The 18,882-nt window shown below is 55.8% G+C and overlaps 1 protein-coding gene and 1 long non-coding RNA gene across 2 annotated transcripts in view; both read left to right on the plus strand.

Annotated features, from left to right (window-relative positions):
- Positions 1-6,826, plus strand: part of LOC125619931 — an 11,246-nt gene extending 4,420 nt beyond the window's left edge. Inside the window, exon 3 of the long non-coding RNA XR_007351489.1 lies at positions 6,690-6,826. This is a non-coding gene — a long non-coding RNA (uncharacterized LOC125619931). The remainder of the gene's footprint in view (positions 1-6,689) is intronic.
- LOC107160616 (synaptopodin-2) overlaps positions 1-18,882 on the plus strand; it is a 91,908-nt gene that overhangs the window by 32,582 nt on the left and 40,444 nt on the right. The gene's annotated exons all lie outside the window — the stretch shown is intronic.

Genomic DNA, 18,882 nt, shown 5'->3' on the forward strand with positions numbered 1-18,882 from the left:
TCTCTCTCTCTCTCTCACACACACACACACACACTCACCCCTCTCTTCCTCCCTCCCACCACAACCACCTCACTCTGGTCTGCAAGTCACCGAGGCCATGGGAGCCTCGAGTCTGGACAGTCACAGGTTCTCTCATCCCCCATCTAACTTCCCGTGGATGTAAGAGTGGATTCAGACATCCCCCTTGAAGTGCGTGCACGTCTTCAGGGTGTGTGCTCAGCAGAGGCTGAGAGAAGGCCGAGGAGGCCACAGGGTCTTAGGAGGCTGCGCTGGAAGCCAAGCCAGAGAGCAGATGTCCACCCAGAGGAGGAAGCAGCCTTCAGAGCAGGCAAGTGGTTCGGGGCCAGGGGGTTGCCGGGGAGGACCACAGGCCAAGGGGAGCTGAAGCCCGGGCGGTGGGGACAGGGAGGCAGGGGCCGTTAGGTCGCGGGGACCCGTCCACCTGGAGACGCCTGGGCGGGATGCAGGGCTGACGGCCTGGTGGGCGCGTGCTACTGTAACTGTTTTGGGTGCTTCTCCTTGGAAGCTGCAGGAGCTGGTGAGGACCTTCCCTTTTCCTCTCTGCGTCCACTCTTTCCCTGGTGGGTCTCCAGGTGGTGCCTGTGCCTGCGGCAGGGCTGTGCAGTAAAACTCAGCTCCGCGGAGCAGGACAGGAGTGCCAGACTCCCACTGTCACCTCCTCCTCAGGGTAAATATTTATGTGGAACGAGGCACAGAGTTTAAGCAGCAGAGCAGAGGGGCACACTCTCCGTAGCAACAGGAGCGTTTGTGTATTCACAGTTGGTCTGGAGCGCCCGGCAGGGAGAAGCCAAGACTGGAATTCCCTGTGGCCTGGAGTATTTATAGCAGCGCCAGCTCAGCCTCGGCCCTATTTGGGAATCTGCGGGAGGGAGCCCTATCTCAGAGCTCAAGGGCACTGAGTCAGGTGGTGGTGCTGAGCTTGTGTGGCCTGTGAGAGGCGGTAGAGGAGCTTGTGCAGAGCGGGGCCTGCCTGGCAGGATCGTCCTCGGTCTGCGCACCCCACGTGGAAGAGGCTGCAGCCACGGGAGCCACAGCTGGGAACGCAGTGGCTCAGGTGGAGGTCTCCGGGAAGGGAAGCTCCGTGTGAGTTCAACACAGGAGGGCAAGGTCCTGCACCTGGAGGCCCACGGTGGCAGTGACTTCCGTGGTGGCACTCCCGGGAGGGTCGGAGCGCCAGGTGATACACACATTCCGTGACCTGAGGCTAAGCTGATGCCTCGTCACCTTGTAATTTGAATCCTTCGAAACGTGCACCATCTGTCATCGTGAAGCCTGGTGGACTCACCCTCTGGACCACGCGGGTTTACTTGCCACAGTTCGCCTCCTCAGGGCTGTGTCCTCGCGTGGGCCTCACGGCGTGGGCCGTGTTGGAAGTCCTGACGGTGCTGTGCTGACGCTGCAGGCCATCGTGGAGGGCCAGCCTCCGGGCCGCGTCCCTCACTGTCAGGGTCTGGTGTCCGTGGTCCAGTGCCCCTCCCCCTAGGTGTCCAGGTCTGATCTCCCTGTGCTGGATGATGAGCGAGACCCTCCTGGGGGAGGAAGTGAGCTTCAGGGGTTCCCTGAGGCCCAGGCACAAGGACTTTGTTTCCGTTCACCAAACACAGCATGACTGAATACCTACTGTGTGCTCCTCCCGGTGGGGACACTGCGGGAAGACTGGTCCCTCCAGGCGACCTGCGGCAGGAGACCTGCTCATGGTCCCTGGGTGTCGGGCCAGGCTGGAGGCGAGTCCAGCCCCCTCGGTGGGGAAGTTCTACAGGTGAGGAGGCAGTCCACCATGGGCCAGATGGAGGACGGGATTCGGGGCAGGGTCTCCCCCTGCCTCCACCTCAGTGCCCTTTGCAGGCTCCTCCTCCTGGTGGGGAATCTGGCTCCTCCCGATTCTGACCCTGGTCTTCTGCATCACCCAGACAGGACTCTAGCAGCCTGTCTTCTCTGCCCCAGACCTCCTACATGCTGCACGTCTGGAAGATCTCACCCCCGGGGCAGTGTTGATGGAGAAGGCTGGAGAGCCTAAGGCCACTGAAAGACTCGTTACTTGCACTTCCTGAGAGGACCCAGGAAGCGCGGCCCTAGAGGCGAGAACCTTGACCTGCCCCGTGTTGGGGAACAGCCTAGGACGGCTAGTGGGTTCATCCTGGAACACAGAGTCTCCCTAGCAGCCTCGGTGGACTTTGTGTGGGGAAAGCGGCTGGGGTATGAGTGAGCAGGGGGCAAGGGACGTGGACTCGGGATGGGTGGATGCTCGCAGGAGGAGAGCTGGAGGGCAGGAGACCGTCACCTGAGGGCTCAGCCAGCTGGGGTGGGGGGCATTCTCCCAACTCAGGGCCCCGTGCCAGCACCTGGAGAGAACAGCCATGGCACCCTGCCCTGCGATGCTGCAGGGTCGCACCTGCTGGCTGTCCCACAGTGGAGGTGGAGGTGTCCTGAGCAGGTGACCTGTCTGCCTCGTCCCCTGGACCCAGCGCCCACGGTGTGCCTGGCGCTGTGGAGTGGAGCAGCGGCTGGTGCCCTTCTGCCTGGCCCTGCGGTTCGGTTTCACAGGGAAAGCGCGGCATCTTCCTAAGCAGTTGTGGCCGGACCTGGGAATTCATGAGCACGTTCTCCTCTGCTGTGAGCCGAGGTTTCCTGCTTTCATTCAGAGTGAATCTGGCCCAGCATTACACATCTCACCTAAAGGTCCAGAGGACACCATACCCCTGCCCCACATCAGCCGTGGGTCTTTGCTGGGTGATTTTCTCTATGGGGACATTGGCACTGTCTAGAGGTATTTCAGTTGCCATAGCAGTCTCCGCTGTGGAGGCCGGGGCCGCGGAGCCCAGTGCATGGGGAGCCTGCCTCCACTGCCCAGCCCAGTGCCCAGGGACATCTGTGTGACATGAAACCAGGTCCCCACAGTCAGCAGAGGACATGGGTGGGTCCACAGCAGGGCAGTTGGGCAACGTGAGTGAGTGGACACCAACCAAGGTGCGCACTGAGTTTGTGCTGATGCCTCTTTTCCTGGTGACAGCCCAGGCTGCGTTTGCCCACCAGCGAGGACAGCAACCAGCGCAGGACGACCAGGCTGATGTGACTATGTCCGGGACCCGCCGTGCCCTCCTGCCCTTTGGCTCTCACAGGGGATGTGCTGGCAGCAGACGTCCTCAGGCGAGGCAGCTGCCCCGTGCAGCACCCAGTGGCTTCACGTGGTAGCCCTGACCCCCTTGTGAGGCAGGAGTCGGGGGTCAGGCGTCCTGGTGGGTCAGCTGGGAGGTCACCGCCCATTGGGCCTGTGGTCACATGGATGAGAGAGGATGGTGGTGGCTTCTCCCGAGGCGTGGGGATGCAGCTGTTCCACCAGCAGGACTCTAACACAATGGGAAGACACCAGGAAAAGCAGGATGTGCCCAGCGTGGGCGTCGCAGAGCTCACGGCCATTTAGGCAGATGGGAGGAAGGGGCCCTCCTTCTAGAAGCTTCCACAGGAGCACCGAGGGGGCCCAGATGCACAACTTGAGATGCCCGTCCTGCTGTCACGGCCGGCTCATTCTCCATGTAGCTTGGCGAGAAAGGCTGACGTCCAACAAGCAGGGCCCAGGCATGCCGTTGGCAGCTCCAGCTCCGTCTCAGCCCGGCCGACCGTGACTGGGGAGCTCAGGGTGTCTCGTTCTTTCTGGGACCCCGTTTTAGACATCTGACACCCAAAATGGAGAGAGCAGCTCTTGAAGCCTTTGAGAAGGAGCCAGGCCTGCTCAGCTCCCGTGGGAGCCGCGCAGGCTCCGCCGAGCGAACACAATGCTCCACGGTCCTCCATGTTCTTCAGATCTCACTCAGAATTGGTGCATTTCATGTCCTCTGTGGAACTGCCAGGCTTTGAACCCCCGGGAAGTGATTGTGGAATGTGTGGGTCTCTTAACTCCATTCCAGCGTTGAGAATCCCAGACGTGAAACGGTTTTAGCGGATTGCTCTCTCACATGGTGAATTGGAGAGAACACTGGGAACGTTCTGAGAGTGACATCGTGGACAAGGTTCCCTGTTTTCCTGTAGGAATCAGTGTGGAAATAGGAGGTGCATCCAGGCCTGGACGTCGGGTCCAGCAGCTTGAGTGGACAGTCATGCTATTGCCCTGTTAGCTGGGCTGCTTCCGTGAAGTCAGAGCCAAGGATTTTGAATCACGCATTCTCCCTGGTTTCTCGGTTCTCTCCAGGTGAGCACTGGCTGGTGTTTTGGGTGTCGTGAGAGGTTCTGTTGAGCGTGGCTTCAGGTCAGGTTAGCTTATCTTCAAGCAGAACTCTGTGAGCCGAGTTCCTGGACCCTGTGTCTCTGTGTCTTGTTCTTCTGCTGCCTGCTGTGGACATGGCCACCTCAGCACACGTGTGGACGGTGCGGCCCAGCAGGATTCCCTGTGTAAGCAGACACTCAGCAGCTGCAGCCCTGCTCTGCAGGCTTGGGGCTGATGGACGTGGTGCTTTTCCCATGGGTGTCATCTGCCAAGCGTGTCCACGTCCACAGCTCGGCTCTGAAGTGCAGTGGAGAGGGGACCTGGCTCCAGGTCCCCTGTGCGTCCTCCTGCCTGGGGAAAGCCCTGAGCTGTGTCTGCTGCAGCAGGCATCTCGGGGAGGACTCCACTTGCCACATGCTGACTGCTCCTTCTCCCGTGCTGGAACTTGGTGAGGTAGCTCTTGAACTGGCTTGAAACAGTTTTTCTTACTAAATGTCTGAGATTAAACCTTTAACTTTATGAAACAAGGGGATATCTGTACTTGTGATCACGAGTTGTGAATTAAGTCCAATTGACTCTCCACACGAGTCTCACATTTCATTGCACAAGCACTGTTGATGTTGGTGAGAACACAGACACAACATGGCAACGGATCACAGACAGAGTATCGATCTTACCACGCAGCTGTTATTGCTGATCACAGAGATTGGTAGACACGTCAGACTTCCAGCACTGTGAACAAAATACCTGACGTGAACCACTCAGAGGAGGAAAAGTTTACTTGGGGCTCGTACTTTCAGAGGGTCAGTCCACGGTCAGCCGACTCCACCGCTCTGGGCCTGAGGTGAGGCAGCAGGTCGTGGCGGGGGGACGTGGGGGAAGAGAGTGGCTTAGCTCAGTGGCCAGAAGCAGAGAGTGAGGAAGGGACAGATGTGGTCCCCAAGGGCACACCCCAAAGGAGCCACTCCTAGTGCTAGGCCTTACCTCCTACGCGTTCCACTTCCCAGGAGACCAGTCCCTTATGGACCCCTCCGCAGATGAACCCACGGTGAGGTCAGAGCCCTCAGGACTCAGTCACTGACCGGGGTCCCACCTCTGGATGCTGCTGCACCAGGGACAGTCCAGATCCCAACCAGAGAGCAGAGGTTTAGTTACGGGTCAGCCAGCACGCTCTGCGTCAGGACAGCACGGCCCCTCCAGTGGGAGCTGGGTCTCTTCCAGGGATGCTGAGTACCACCTGGTACTCATCAAGTGCTTTGTCTCAAGCATGGCTCTGGCGAGTTGTGACTTCTAAGAGTGTGCTCACCTGGAACAGATTGTCATTATCCCATTTTTATAAGGAAGAAAACTGGAAGTCAGCAGTTGAGTAATTTTCCTGAAATTTATAGATTGAAAGTGGTACAGCCAGGATTCTAACCCAGAATCCACAAAGTCCACAGTCTTTTTTTCATTTTTAATTTTGAGACAGGGTCTTGCTAAGTTAGCTGGCCTTGAGCTTGCCATCCTCCTGCCCCAGCCTCCTGAGTCTCTGTGATGACAGGTGTGTGCTCCAGTGCCTGGCCGTTCTTCCTTTAGGTCAGATTCCTCACAGGGAAGCATCTACATGCAAAGAAAGAAAACAAGGCTGTCCCCCAACGGCGTAGCTGACAGGTGACCGGGAGCTCCCCTCAGCTGAGTGCAAGGCAGAGGGACCTCCCTCTTAACCCACACCCTTGGGTCTAAGCACATCATTTATTTTCTGCTAAATTGTCGGGTCAGTTCTTTCAAACTGCTGGGAGGTTGAAGAGGAACGGCTGTCCTCCTGCGCTGGTCTGACTTGCTGCCCCAGGGCGCACTCCTTTCACAGGAGCCAGCCCCTCAAAACCCTCTGCTGAAGACCTGGCCAGGCTGCCTGAGTGGGCAGCCGTGGGCTGCTGTCCATTTCCCACTGCCTGACACAGGCAGGGCAGGTGTTCAGGAAGGGGTGCTGATGGCTGGACTCATCAATGACTGGGGACAGGGTCCTCAGAGACTAAAGCCAGGACATTACCAGCTTCAGGGAGGAAACTGACACTCCACAGGACTGGACCTTCTCCATCCAGAATGTTCCTTCTGAAAGTCAAGCCTCACGGACAGTCGGGCACACTGTAGGGTGTGCAGGCCTTGAGCCTCCATGATTCACAAGCACATCTGAAGTTGACGAGCATGTGGGACTCCTTGGATTGCGGGGGACTGCCAGGGGTCACCAACAACAAGACCAAAGACAGCAGGACACTGGGTACTGATGGGTTCCACGGAGAATCAGTGATCCTGAACTCCTTTGACCTTGTGATGATGCTTCCCTAACAAAGCTAGACTTTGGAAAGGACTGACCCATACAAAAGTGAAAGAAAGCCTGTGCTCCTGCCCGTTCTTCACTATCCCAGTGCACAAGGCCTGGTTCCCAGTCTTGTTATCTCTGCTTTCCTGGTGCTGAGCACGTGGGCAGTGTGTCCCCACCTGGGGTCTGAGCTGTGAGGAGGTGTGTCCCCACCTGGGGTCTGAGCTGTGAGGAGGTGTGTCCCCACCTGGGGTCTGAGCTGTGAGGAGGTGTGTCCCCACCTGGGGTCTGAGCTGTGAGGAGGTGTTCCCCACCTGGGGTCTGAGCTGTGAGGAGGTGTGTCCCCACCTGGTTCTGAGGCAGCCCCAGTGCCGTGCTGGGGGAGCACTCTTGCAACAGGGGACACTTGCACACTCTCCAGGTCTTCTGCTGCGGTGGGCAGCACCCTTTTGCAGGTGCAGACTAACATGCAGCTACTCGCCTGGGCGCAGGGGAGGGGGAGGGCAGCCCACATCTGCAGGGCACCTCCCAGCTGCTGGCCCTGTCTCAGCTCACTGAGCCTCAGGATGGACGTATGAGGCAGGTGTGATGATGTACCCACTCTTAGAGGGGGCAGCTGAGGATGGTTCATGGCCCACAGTCGCACAAGAGTAACAATGACACTGTGGCCAAAATACCCGACAAGGACAACTCAGAGGAGGAGAAGTTCATTTGGTGCTCGTGGTTTCAGAGGTTGACTTCGGCTGTGGGGCTGAGGTGAGGCAGCACATAGTGGAGGAAGGGTGTGGAGGAGGAAAATTGCTTAGGTAATGGCGGGCTCAGGAAGCAGAGAAAGAGAGGAAGGGGCCTCATGGTCCCTGTGGTGCTCCTCCTCTGGCCATGGCCACCCAGCCAGTCCATGCGAACCAGGACAGACAGATTAGGCTGTAGTTCTCATAATCGAGTCATCCCACCTCTGAGGAGTCCTGCATTAACAGGAGCCTCTGAGGACACCACGTAGAAGACCATAACATCGCACCCCCGCTCCCCAAAGCTCATGTCCATCTCACAGTGCAAAAGGCGCTGAGTCCCGTCTTCCAGAGTCCCATGGTCCTGAGAGTTTCAGCACCACCCAAAGACCGAGTCCAAAGTCTCCTCTGAGACCCAAGGCAAGCTTTTTTTCTGTGAAGCCCTGAAAAGGTCAAGGCAAGTCCAATATCCCCAGTATCAGAGCTCTGCTGCAGGGTCACCTTCAGGTGTGCTGACTTGGGGTCAGGGTACCTGTAGTGGGGGGCAGGGAGAGCTCTGCTGCACAGGTCACCTGCAGGTGTGCTGACTTGGGGTCAGGGTACCTGTAGTGGGGGGCTGGGAGAGCTCTGCTGTGTAAGGTCACCTTCAGGTGTGCTGACTTGGGGTCAGGGTACCTGTAGTGGGGGGCAGGGAGAGCTCTGCTGTGTAGGGTCACCTTCAGGTGTGCTGACTTGGGGTCAGGGTACCTGTAGTGGGGGGCTGGGAGAGCTCTGCTGCGTAGGGTCACCTGCAGTGTTTTTCCTTTTACCATGTCAGGATCAAAGATACAGACCTGGAATACTTGCTGTCCGCCCTGCACCTCACCCACTGGTTACTGAGGTCTGACCCTAAATTTAACTTCCGAGGTCTGCTGAGTGCCAGTTTGCTAATACGTCTCAATATTATCCTCCGTAGGCTGGAGAGCAAGTGTGGAAGGAAGAGCCACCTCTGCCATTTCAAACACTTGGCACACAACCAGTTTCTGCTCTTGGTCTTGCCCTGCACTCACCTAGGAGACATATGAGGGTGGTCAACCTGATTGTTCCCAACAGTCCCAAGCCAAGTAGGTGGCAGGAACAGAGGCTGTGACAAGATCATGGTGAGCACTTGTTTAACCAAGGAGTGCCCGTTGTACACACGCCAGGCAAAGCCAGTGCAGAGAAACCAGGTGTAGAGACTCACCAACAGCAGCCTCTTCCTGGTCCCTGGGGCCACTGCCCTTTGTGGTCACCACTGCCCTCTCTGGTCACTTGCTTCTCTCTGTTGAGTCTCCTGGCTCTCTTCTTACCCTTTGTCTTCTCTGCACTCCCTCTGGGTGAAGGGGGTTGACCCACCAAAGAGACAGAGAGCTGTGGATTTTTCTTACTAGGGAGAGCTGTCTTTGCAGATTTAATTAAGGTAAGGGAATTAAGTGATGAGATCCTGGACTATGCAGGTGGACCTAAACCCAGCGACAGGTGTCCTCATGAGAGCCCAGATGGAGGAGGCCCTGTGCCTCCAGAAGCCAAGCAAGGAGTTCTGTGTGGCCCAGTCCAGGACGACAGAGGCCACACAGGGGGAGGAAGGCAGAAGCAGATTTGTCCCCAGCCTCAAGGGCCAGCAGCCGTGCCAAGCCTTGGTGGTGGCCTCCAGAGCCGCAAGAGAATGAGGGTTTGAAATGGAAACAGCTGATTTGTGGTCATTTGTTCCAGTGTTCACAGGAGGGAATCTCAGATCTCTGCGTCCATCAGGTGGAGGACTCCTGGATTTCCTTTGCCAGCCCTGGCTTCCCAGAGCACCCTGCTCACCCACTCACTGCCCTTCTGCAGTGCTGAGCCGGTCTTTCCCAGAGCCAGGCACGTGTTCTCCTGTGGGCTGGAACCTTCTCTCCTTCTCGGCACCTGTCTTCCCAGCTCAGGTGTTAGAGAGGCAGTACCAGGCTCCCTGAAACAGCCCCAGTCCTGCCCCAGGTGCCCGCCACGTAAATTCACCTGCGTCTTCTGCCCTTACCTGACTTCCTTCCTCAGACCTGTGCACCTCCCCAGGGCCGTGTCCTTGCCGTGTGCCCCACCTGGACTAGTGCAAGGCGGAGCAGGCGTTCAGCGAGCCCCAACAGACTCTGGAACACACGCAGGGCAGCCGAGGCTGGTGCAGTGCTCCACAGTGCCAGCAGGCGCGTCACCAGAGGGTGTCACCAGGGAGGCCGACTCCTTTCTCACCGGCTGCCCAGGCTGCTTGCCCGGGTGTGATTTTACCTGAGCCTGCCCTCTGTGGACACAGCTGACCTTGGGGAGTAGCCAGCTGTGGTTGTAGGCGTGAAGCCTCTACCTAGAAGCAGTAGGGTCCTGAGAGCAGGTGAATGCGCAGGGGGCCAGGGCTTTCCCCTGAGAGAGCCCGCTGTCAGGAGCGAGAGGAGAAAGAGCAACTGTGAGAGCAAGTGGAGAAGAGGTGCTATGAGAATAAAGGGAAAGAAAATCTGTGGGCCCACGTCCAGCGAGGGGAACCGTCCAGCGAAGAGAACTGTTCGTCTTGTGCCCAGAGTGAAGGGCAGGTTTTCCTTTTGTTTATTAACAAGTAGCCAAAAGTTTTCTGGCAAAGCAAAAATAACTCCAAGTATAAATTTAATAGGGCAGGCAACAAAGGGAACAAACAGAGGACGAAGCTGAGCGCATTGGGACGTAGCACAATAATGAAAATGTTCAGATCTTGCTGCTGTGGAAATGTTAGCCTGCCATGCGAATTTCCGTTTTGTAAAGGGGTTCAGAAAAATCCTGACATCTTCAAGCCTCCCAGCATCACTGACTTACTAGGGGAGAGTGCTGGAATAGAGTTGTCTTTGTTCCCTTTGGTCCGTGTGGAGCGGTTGAGAGATCTTGGGGGAGGTTGGCAAAACCCAACTGGCACAAGCTCCCTCTGCCCCACGCTGATCCAGGCTGCTTCCATGTTTGGAAATGGTCTCTCTGCGTTTCTGGTTGGCAGGCCGCGTCCTGGGAGCATGTCAGGCACATTTCCTGTCACTGCCCATGGGCCGCGATGCTGGCCCCGGGGAATGTGAGGTCTGTGTGTGCAGAAGCTGGGGCAGGGCAGTGGGGGAGGGTTTGCCTGTGGGTGTGACCACTGTGTGGGAGGCACGTCGTGTCCCCGATGGGCAGGGTGAAGGGCAGAGAGACGCGGGGAGCCAGCGGAGAGTGAGCGCTGGGCCTCTCCGGGGTGAACCGGTGTTGACTGTGTGCCAGGGAGGAAGCTCTACTGCTCTCTCTCGGTGGCAGAGTGCATTTTTTTTTTTTTTTTGCCTCTAATCAGGTACTTTCCACTAGGCAAATACCAATCCCACTAGGTCATCAGAGGAGGGTGCAGGGCAGGGATTTCTACCCTGTATAAGTGTGTTTCCAGGGTGATCAACTGTCATCGTGGTGGGTTAGCCGAGGGGCATCTTCCTGCAGGGCACCAGGCTAATGGTGGCCATTTGACTGACTTATGACAAGAGGCCAGTGTCTGCAGTTTCAGTGCTGAGTGAAGAAAACTCCAACAAAGAAAACTCACAACATTGGATCTTTTTGTAGAGACTGGCCCAAAAATTTATTTCTAAGATTTGCAAATTTAACTTAAAGAATTCAGATTTTACTTATTCTTTCCTTGATCAAATACATAGGAAAAGGAGGGTCAACTGACATTTTTATCAGTATAATTAAATGTGTGACTTATTTCTAGAGACCCTAAAGCCTTTGTTGTGGGACATGCCTCAGATCCTAAGGACCTGCACTAAGCCTTTTGCAGAAGGACCTGGAAACTCATGCTCATGGCCAGCCGCTGCCTGCAGGCAGACTGGAAGCGTACAGAGGCCAGACTGTGCTGAGGCATTCCGTTCTTGACACACATGCACTTCCACGAGGCTGGCCCGGGGGGCCAGGCAGTCCCTGAGATGCCCACCATCCCCACCGCTCATCTGCCTCTGGTCCACTGGACCAGATCTAGAGCATGGGCAGGTCCCAGGGAACCTCCTGGCCCCTGAGACCTGGCTAAGATCAGAGCAACTCCCATTCGGCCTGTGGCCACCCAGGCGGGTCCCCAGCGTCCTCTGCTCTGCTCTGCTTTCGGATGCTCTCTGCGTCTCTGGAGCACTGATCTCTGTCGGGCACAACCCCACACCCTACACAGCTCTCCCCTCTCCCACACCCTGTCTGCCCCTCGGCCGTCATGAAGACAGGCTGATAATGTCCTGTGGAAGCCTGAGCTGAGTCCGGGTCATGGGACAGCTCAGTGGTGGACTCCAGAGGGCCGTGTGAGTTGGGCCTGCTGTGGCCTTGCTGGCGCCCGGGGTCCTCCGGCTCTGCTCGCCCCACCCGGCTTCTGCTGCGGGACTCCACTGTCAGCTCCCTGCTGGGCCATCCCAGCGCCCCGGCTTCCACCCTGGACCCCAGCTCCCTGCTGGCTGCCTCTGCATCCTTGAAGTTCAAGTTCAGGCCATTTTTTTCTGGACGTAAACCCATCCCAGGGCTCAGGGAAAAGGCCTTCCGTGTCCCAGACCACTCTGCTCTGAGGGCAGCTGGGGTCCCAGGGTTCCCATGGAGAGAATCCTCACTCAGCATCTGCTGTGAGCGGGGCCCTCTGCGGGTTCTGGAAAGAGCCCCGTGGGTCCCAGTGGCCAGGGCCTGCCCCCAGGGATAGCATTCCAGACTGAGTAGGGTGCCAGGTGAAGGTGGAGGGACGCTGCTGCCCTGGAGCAGACTGGCAGTCCCTAGAGAGGACAAGCAGGCCAGCCCGAGGGGCTCAGCGGACAGCAGGTCCTTGCCGACCCTGGCTGCGGGATGAGAACGGAAACAGAGATAGTGTTTTATTGAGAATTCAACTGTCATGCTCCTCAGCTCCCCTCCCGGTTGCTCAAGCCACCCGGCAGGCAGATCTTGCTGTGGACTCTCTGGGGAGAGGGTAAGGCAGACCCTCCCTCCCTCTGCACTTCTGGGCAGAGCACAGCCCGAGGGTTCTTTGAATTGGTTTCTCTCAGCCCCCTCGGCACCTGCCAGCTCCCAGAGCAGGGCTCTCCTGTGTCTGCCTGGAGAAGGGAAGTTAGGGCCGGGACACCTGGTCAAGATCTGAGGAGCCCTGGGACTCGGGAAGGCCCGGGACTGCCTTAGTGTTTATGCAGAACCATGAGGGAGCCGCTCCTGCCAGGTAGTGCACCAGAGCCAGCCTGCAGGCATGGCCAGCGAGGCCCACTGGCTCCCTCCAGCAGGACACAGCCTGAGCATCAGGGGCTGTTTGTCTCAGGTTGTGCAACCAGGTAGATGTGGGTGAACAGACGGACGGGGTCCCTGCATGCCTGCATCCCCAGGTAGGCCCGATGGGCAGCTCTTCCCTGCAGAGCTCTCTGCGACGGCTAATGGCAGAGTTAGGAGCTTTCTCATAGTAGGCACAGGCCTCGGTATCCAGTGACCTAAAATAGCAGTGATGATAGCTAGCCTTTGTGAGCACACTTGATATGTTCCAGACAGTGCACTGTCCGCAGGGATTAACCAGTGAGCCAGAGCAACGTGGGCCAGTATGATTGCTCCCATTTAATATTTCAGAAAACAGGGATGAGATGGTCCGCTGAGCCTCCGAGCTTCAGATCAGAGCCCTCTCAATCTCCACCTGCCTGCTGCCCGTTTTCCTCTCCCTGCCTCCTCCCGCCCCTCTCTTCTGGGCCACAAAGTCCTAAGAAGGAGCCCCCGGTGACTGAGTGGACTCCGCAGCTCTGCTTTCTCTCTGATGCTGGGGCTTGGGAGCAAGGACCCTGAGAGTCCTGGCCTGGGTCCCCACACCAGCTAGAGAGCAAGCCCAGGGGAACTCCATCCAGGGCAGTTCCCAAGAACTATGCTGGAGAGCCTCTGCACAGGAGGCCCATTGCTCAGCCTGGACAGTGGCCTCAGGGACTGGCCACCTTCTCAGGAAATCATGGGGGGATGGCGTTCTTATAGAGTTTGTACAGCAGAGCCTCTGCAGGGGCACCTCTCGATTTGCTTGAACTCCTTACATACACCTCAACAGAAGGAGGTCTGTGTCACCATGGACTCACCAGGAGCCTTTGAGCTTGGTGAGCGAGGGAGGGAGTGGCTGGGTGAGGAAGACACTAATCACAGGAGGTCTGGTTTTGGTGGACGTCGTGACATCTAGTGAACTCATCTTCAAGTCAGATCAGTGGAGTTCTGATGATGGGTGTCCAAAGCCTCTTTGAGCATTTCCTTGTTTGGCCTTGGAAGAATTTGCTCCTGGATCTCAGCCCACTCTTGACTTGAAAGACTACAGACTTGGAACAAAGCGGCCAACTGAGAAACCGCCCAGTGGAAACCGAAGCCAGAGGCCCCAGGAGGAGCTCAAAGTGTGTTCTTCAAAGAAGGGAAAAGTGGCTGCAGGGTCAGGGTGATGTCAGCGGAGACCTTGAACGTGCTGATGCCAATCAGACCTTGGAGCTCCAACATACTGACCCTTGCAGAGGCCAAGGGTGTGGTGTGACCACAGCTGCCCCGTGCAGGCTCCACAGAGACACCTCTCCCAGGTGCCTGCTGTGCCGTTGGCCACTCTGCTCCCCATAATGTGTCCCAGTCCACACACAGATGCCACCCCCGCAAGCTCAGTACAGAAGAGGAGTGACAGGTTTCCCAAGGTGCAGCCCAGGTCTGAGAGGACCACAGGACTGCCAGTCCCTCTAGTGAAGTTCCTCACCGTGACAGCGCAGGGCTTCAGGAAGGGAAGGGGCTGCACTGTGGTGCAGTCTGTGGAAGTCACGCAGCAGCGGTGTCTCGACTCTCCAGGGCCAGATGGAGGAGAAGACGGAGGTTTTGCCACTGAAAGCTCCAACCTTGTCCCTGATATCAATTTAATAAGGAGGACATAGTTTTGAGAAAAAGGAAAAAGGTTTATTGCTTTCCTAGCAAAGGAGAGCACAGGGAACTCTGTCCCCAGGCTGTGAGAAATTCACTTGTTAATTTGGGAAATAGTCACTTCCTAGATCTTCTGGGGACACCTCCTTCCTGTGGTGGCTGCGTGCTCAAGGACAGACAGCTCAGCCTAAGATGGAAGGAAGGACTGTGTCCCCAGTCCTGTTAGGGAGCAGGAGAGGTGCACAAGCCTGTCGGAGCTGCTGGGTGCTGCTCAGAGCTGGAGGGGGACCACTGGGCTCCTGCTGGGAACCGGCAGCTTTTCCCAGCGCACCACACAACGGGGCCGTGTGCTCCTCACTCGAGGTTGCTCTCAAAGTCAAAAGCAAACTTTTGCAGAGGCAAGATCGGGCCACTGGAGCCGCCTGCCTGACCCCGAAGCCTAACAGAAACATGGGTCGTACGTAAGTCCAGCTCTGGGCATGGGGCCGAGTGTGGCCACAAGCAAGCCACCCCACAGCGGGGTGGGGGGACAGGGCCAAGGTTCTGGACCTTGCAGAGCCCAGGGACCCTAGCTGACATCCGCACAACATGACTCCAGGTCACCACTGTGTTCGTGTCCCACACAGGGACATTTCAGACCAAGTGTGCAGGGGAGAACTCTTCTCTCAGATACTTTTCTGATCCGTGGACTTGAACTGCAAGGCCTGAGGTGCGTGTGGACATCTCATGGCTCTCTGGGAATGTGCTCTGTGCTCAGTGCTGCATCGAGATGGAAAACCGCCTCCCACCTCTTGCCCCAGCCTGTTGTTTGAAGTGCAAACAGTTGCAAGGGCTCTGGGCCTCCTGGCTGCGGAGAGGCCTCTGCTATCCACCAGCACGGCCTTCACTGCCCCCTGCTGGTCCAATCCCAGTACTGCACCGGAGGGAGGCCAGCTCTCCACGGTGGCCAGGATCACTAGTCCTTGCTGGCCTGTCACAAGGGTGATGCTGTCTGACCTGGAGAACCACCCAGGGGACAGCTGATGGCTGGGAACCCAAGGAGCTGTCTACTCCTGTGAGCAGGGGTCCAAAGCCCTCTGGATGTTCTCTATGACATCATCAACATAGGGAAGCAGACGTTTATCTGGCAATTGGTTACAAGTTCTTTTATAAACAAAACGTCAGTTATTTTTTAGAACATGAAAAATTAGGAGAAGTGCCAACACATGATCTCAGATGAGAACCCGCTTCTTTAAAACCTAGAACGCAGCAAAATAGAGCTGCCTCTGGGGGTCCTTCTGTTTGTTTTCAGCCATCGGACCCTGAGTGAGGGCCTTCCCAGTTCAGCCGTCTTGGTCAGCAGGGTCAGGGCTGGGCCTGCTCCGTCTGCAGGACGTCTGCCTCCGCATGACAGTGAAATTTAAGGACTGACAGCCCTGAGCCTTCCTGAGGTGTGCTTGTGATCTGTGCTCATCGGTTGAGCCAAAGCTTTGCTCCTGAACTGTAAATTGCCCGCAGATTCATCCTCTTAGCAAGTACATGTCAGATGTCACCCATGTACCAGGCACAAACGTGCAGAGGAGTAAACTGTACTTCTCTGCCAGGTGCTCATGGCTTCGCATGAAACAGATAGATGTTTTATTTAAAAATTCCCAAAATTGTGCTTCCAGGTGTCAATCAAGAGCTCCTTGGTGGTTCTGATGAAGGCCAGTGACACAGACATCAGGTACAGTCTGTCTCTCAGTACTCTAATGGAGTAGGAAGGTGTTTAGTAGCCCTCTTTTTTCCTTCTATACATCTTTTAATAGTCTGATGCCTCCCTTGAATCTGATGTGTACGTGCATTCACCCTAACCAGCATCTCCAATCTCAGGTCTTTTTTCGAATCACAGCTATTCTTCCAGATGCATCTGCCCTGGTTTTGTTATTGTAGATATGAGGAACAACAGGAGGAAATCAGTCCTGCTCTGATTTGTGTTGGGACACCTTTGGAACTTGCCCTCCAGAACCAAGGAGGTGTCTCTGGTGGGTAATTCCAACATTAAACAAGCTAGAACACAGTAATCCTATTTGGCAACTTGGTTACCGAGCATATGTTTTGTAAACACAGCAATTACACCAGGGTTTCTCTGGAAGTCCCCACTTGCCCATAGTGACCGGAAGCTACTGCTCACTGCTAAAGCCTCAGCAACATTTTCACCTTGTTATGGCCTAGGAGAAATCAGTTGATTTGTTGTTTGCATAAACATTTTCCAGGATTAAATCACTGAGGTTGTACTGTGTAGCTTGGGGCTCAGGGGCCTTTTCCTATCAGCCTTGATGGAGGCCCCAACCTCTCCAGAGCTGAGCCGGGAGTGTCTCCAGGCCAGGTCCGCAGGTCTGCAGGTCCACAGGTCCACATGGAACAGAGCCGTCTGACTCCTGTGCAGGCAGCTCCTTTCAGTCTCCTCAACTCATTGCAAGAGAGAGGCTGACAGGGCTATAGCCTCTTACCCCGCCCGTGCACACGCACCCAAAACTGTGCTGATAGAAACCTGATTGTGTTAAGGAATATTTTAGGAGAATAATTACTACATTTATATACAATAAACATTGTGAGATCTTAGGGGAAAATAATTAAAATTCTTGTCTGTCTTTTAAACTCCAAACTGGTTGAGAAAGGGGCCAGAGTTACATATAAACATATGGAGCTAAAAAAAAACAAAACCAAAACCCAAGTTTGTCAGTGGTCAGGTTGGTTTGGAGAAAGTTTGCTGACCACTTAGTTTAGCCTTCCTTTTAAGAAGGGGAATCTTATCCCCTTCATCTCAGAAGCCTTTGATATGCAGAGCTTATTCACCCAGAAGCACTGCAGCACATAGTGGGTGCTTTAATACTCCTTGGCAATAAATGAATGGGTGACAATCAAAAGATTGCTTTTAAAAAAAAAAAAAAAACAGGGAGGCTCTGATGTAAGTTCTGGAGGACGTGGAATCTTTTATTTCATCTTTTCCCCTGGTGAACTGGCCACCTGACTCTCCAGCTGTGTGATCTGGGGGGTGCTGGGGTGGCCTTTGGCAGCATGACATGGCGCCATCTTAAAATGCAACCTGTTCTTCTTTGGTGGGAAGATGGGTATGGGCCTAAGGCAGCTTTTTAGCTCAGGTAGGCTGACCGACTGCTGATGAGTAACTGACACCAATAAACCGAGACATTCATTAAGCTGAAAGCAGAGAACAGTGCAAGTCCACCCATGACTCTGAAGACCAAGCCCATCACGCTGTGGCTACGCTCAGCGTTCTCCAGACTGCAGAGGGCTGAGCTGTCCATCTCTCAGCTCCTGGAGGCTGATGGCTTAGGGCAGCAGAGGGCTGGGCTGTCCATCTCTCAGCTCCTGGAGGCTGATGGCTTAGGGCAGCAGAGGGCTGGGCTGTCCATCTCAGCTCCTGGAGGCTGATGGCTGGAGCAGCAGAGGGCTGGGCTGTCCATCTCAGCTCCTGGAGGCTGATGGCTGGAGCAGCAGAGGAATGGGCTGTCCATCTCTCAGCTCCTGGAGGTTGATGGCTGGAGCAGCAGAGGGCTGGGCTGTCCATCTCACAGCTCCTGGAGGTTGATGGCTGGATCAGCAGAGGACTGAGCTGTCCATCTCAGCTCCTGGAGGCTGATGGCTGGATCAGCAGAGGGCTGGGCTGTCCATCTCAGCTCCTGGAGGTTGATGGCTGGATCAGCAGAGGGCTGGGCTGTCCATCTCAGCTCCTGGAGGTTGATGGCTGGAGCAGTCCTTATGCCCCAGTCTCCTTTTTGGTTGTACCTTGTGATCACCATCTACTCCTAATAAAAAGACTGGGCAGGGAGACCAACATCTCAGGCTGAGCTGTCACTTCCTTTTCTTTGGGGAATCAGGTTGACTTCTAGACTAGAAAGCTGGCCTGGAGATGAGAAGCCAGGCTTTGCCTCTTGAAAACATGGTGAGACCTGTGCCTTTGGGTATAACAGCTCTCAGAGTGTAAGAGAAAAGTTTGGCAAACACTGCCTCTTCTTTTCAGTGACCCTAGTCCCTGCAAAAATAATGGCCCCAAATGTGAAACCAAAATAGTAATAATAATAATAATAATAATAATAATAATAATAATAATAATAATAATGGTCTGGTGGCCTTCAAGCTGTCCACTAATCAATCAGCTGCTGTCCTTTGGCCACTCCAGGCTAGCTGGGCTGCTGACCAGACCTGCCCGAGGTGCTGACTCAGCTCCTGCCATGGTCTCCTAGATGTTGGTAGGTGCAAGGAAACAGCACAGGTGCTGTTTAAGTCACAAATCTTGAGGTCTCTTGCGTCTAGCTCTGTGACCGTGGGAAAGGGACTGAAGTCTCCCTGAGGCTGTTTATTTCCCATCATGTGACGGTGCTTAATGATCTCAGTGTCCTTCCTTTAAAGTTAGAAATGAGTCCGACATCATGTGCATCAGTCTGCGTTTCATTCCCAGAACAAAACACCTGAGAGAATGGCTTCGGGGGAAGGGAGGGGATTTATTTTGGCTCACAGTTCCAGAGTTCAGGCTGTGGCCTGAGGCGAGGCAGAACATGGTGAAGGGGGGGGGGAGCTGCTCAGCTCAGGGCAGTCAGAAACCTGGGGCACGCAGGAACCAGGAGTAAGAGACGCCTTTCCAGGGCCTGTCCCCAGTGACCCACTTCCCCAGCTGTGCCCCGTGCCCACCTCCCGCAATCCATTCAGCCATCAGTGACAAATCCACTGACCAGGCCAGAGCATGCATGGTCCAGTCACTGGCAGCCCCCCCC

The sequence above is a fragment of the Marmota marmota genome, unplaced genomic scaffold (assembly GCF_001458135.2).
Source record: "Marmota marmota marmota unplaced genomic scaffold, marMar, whole genome shotgun sequence".
In the NCBI taxonomy this organism is placed as follows: domain Eukaryota; kingdom Metazoa; phylum Chordata; class Mammalia; order Rodentia; family Sciuridae; genus Marmota; species Marmota marmota.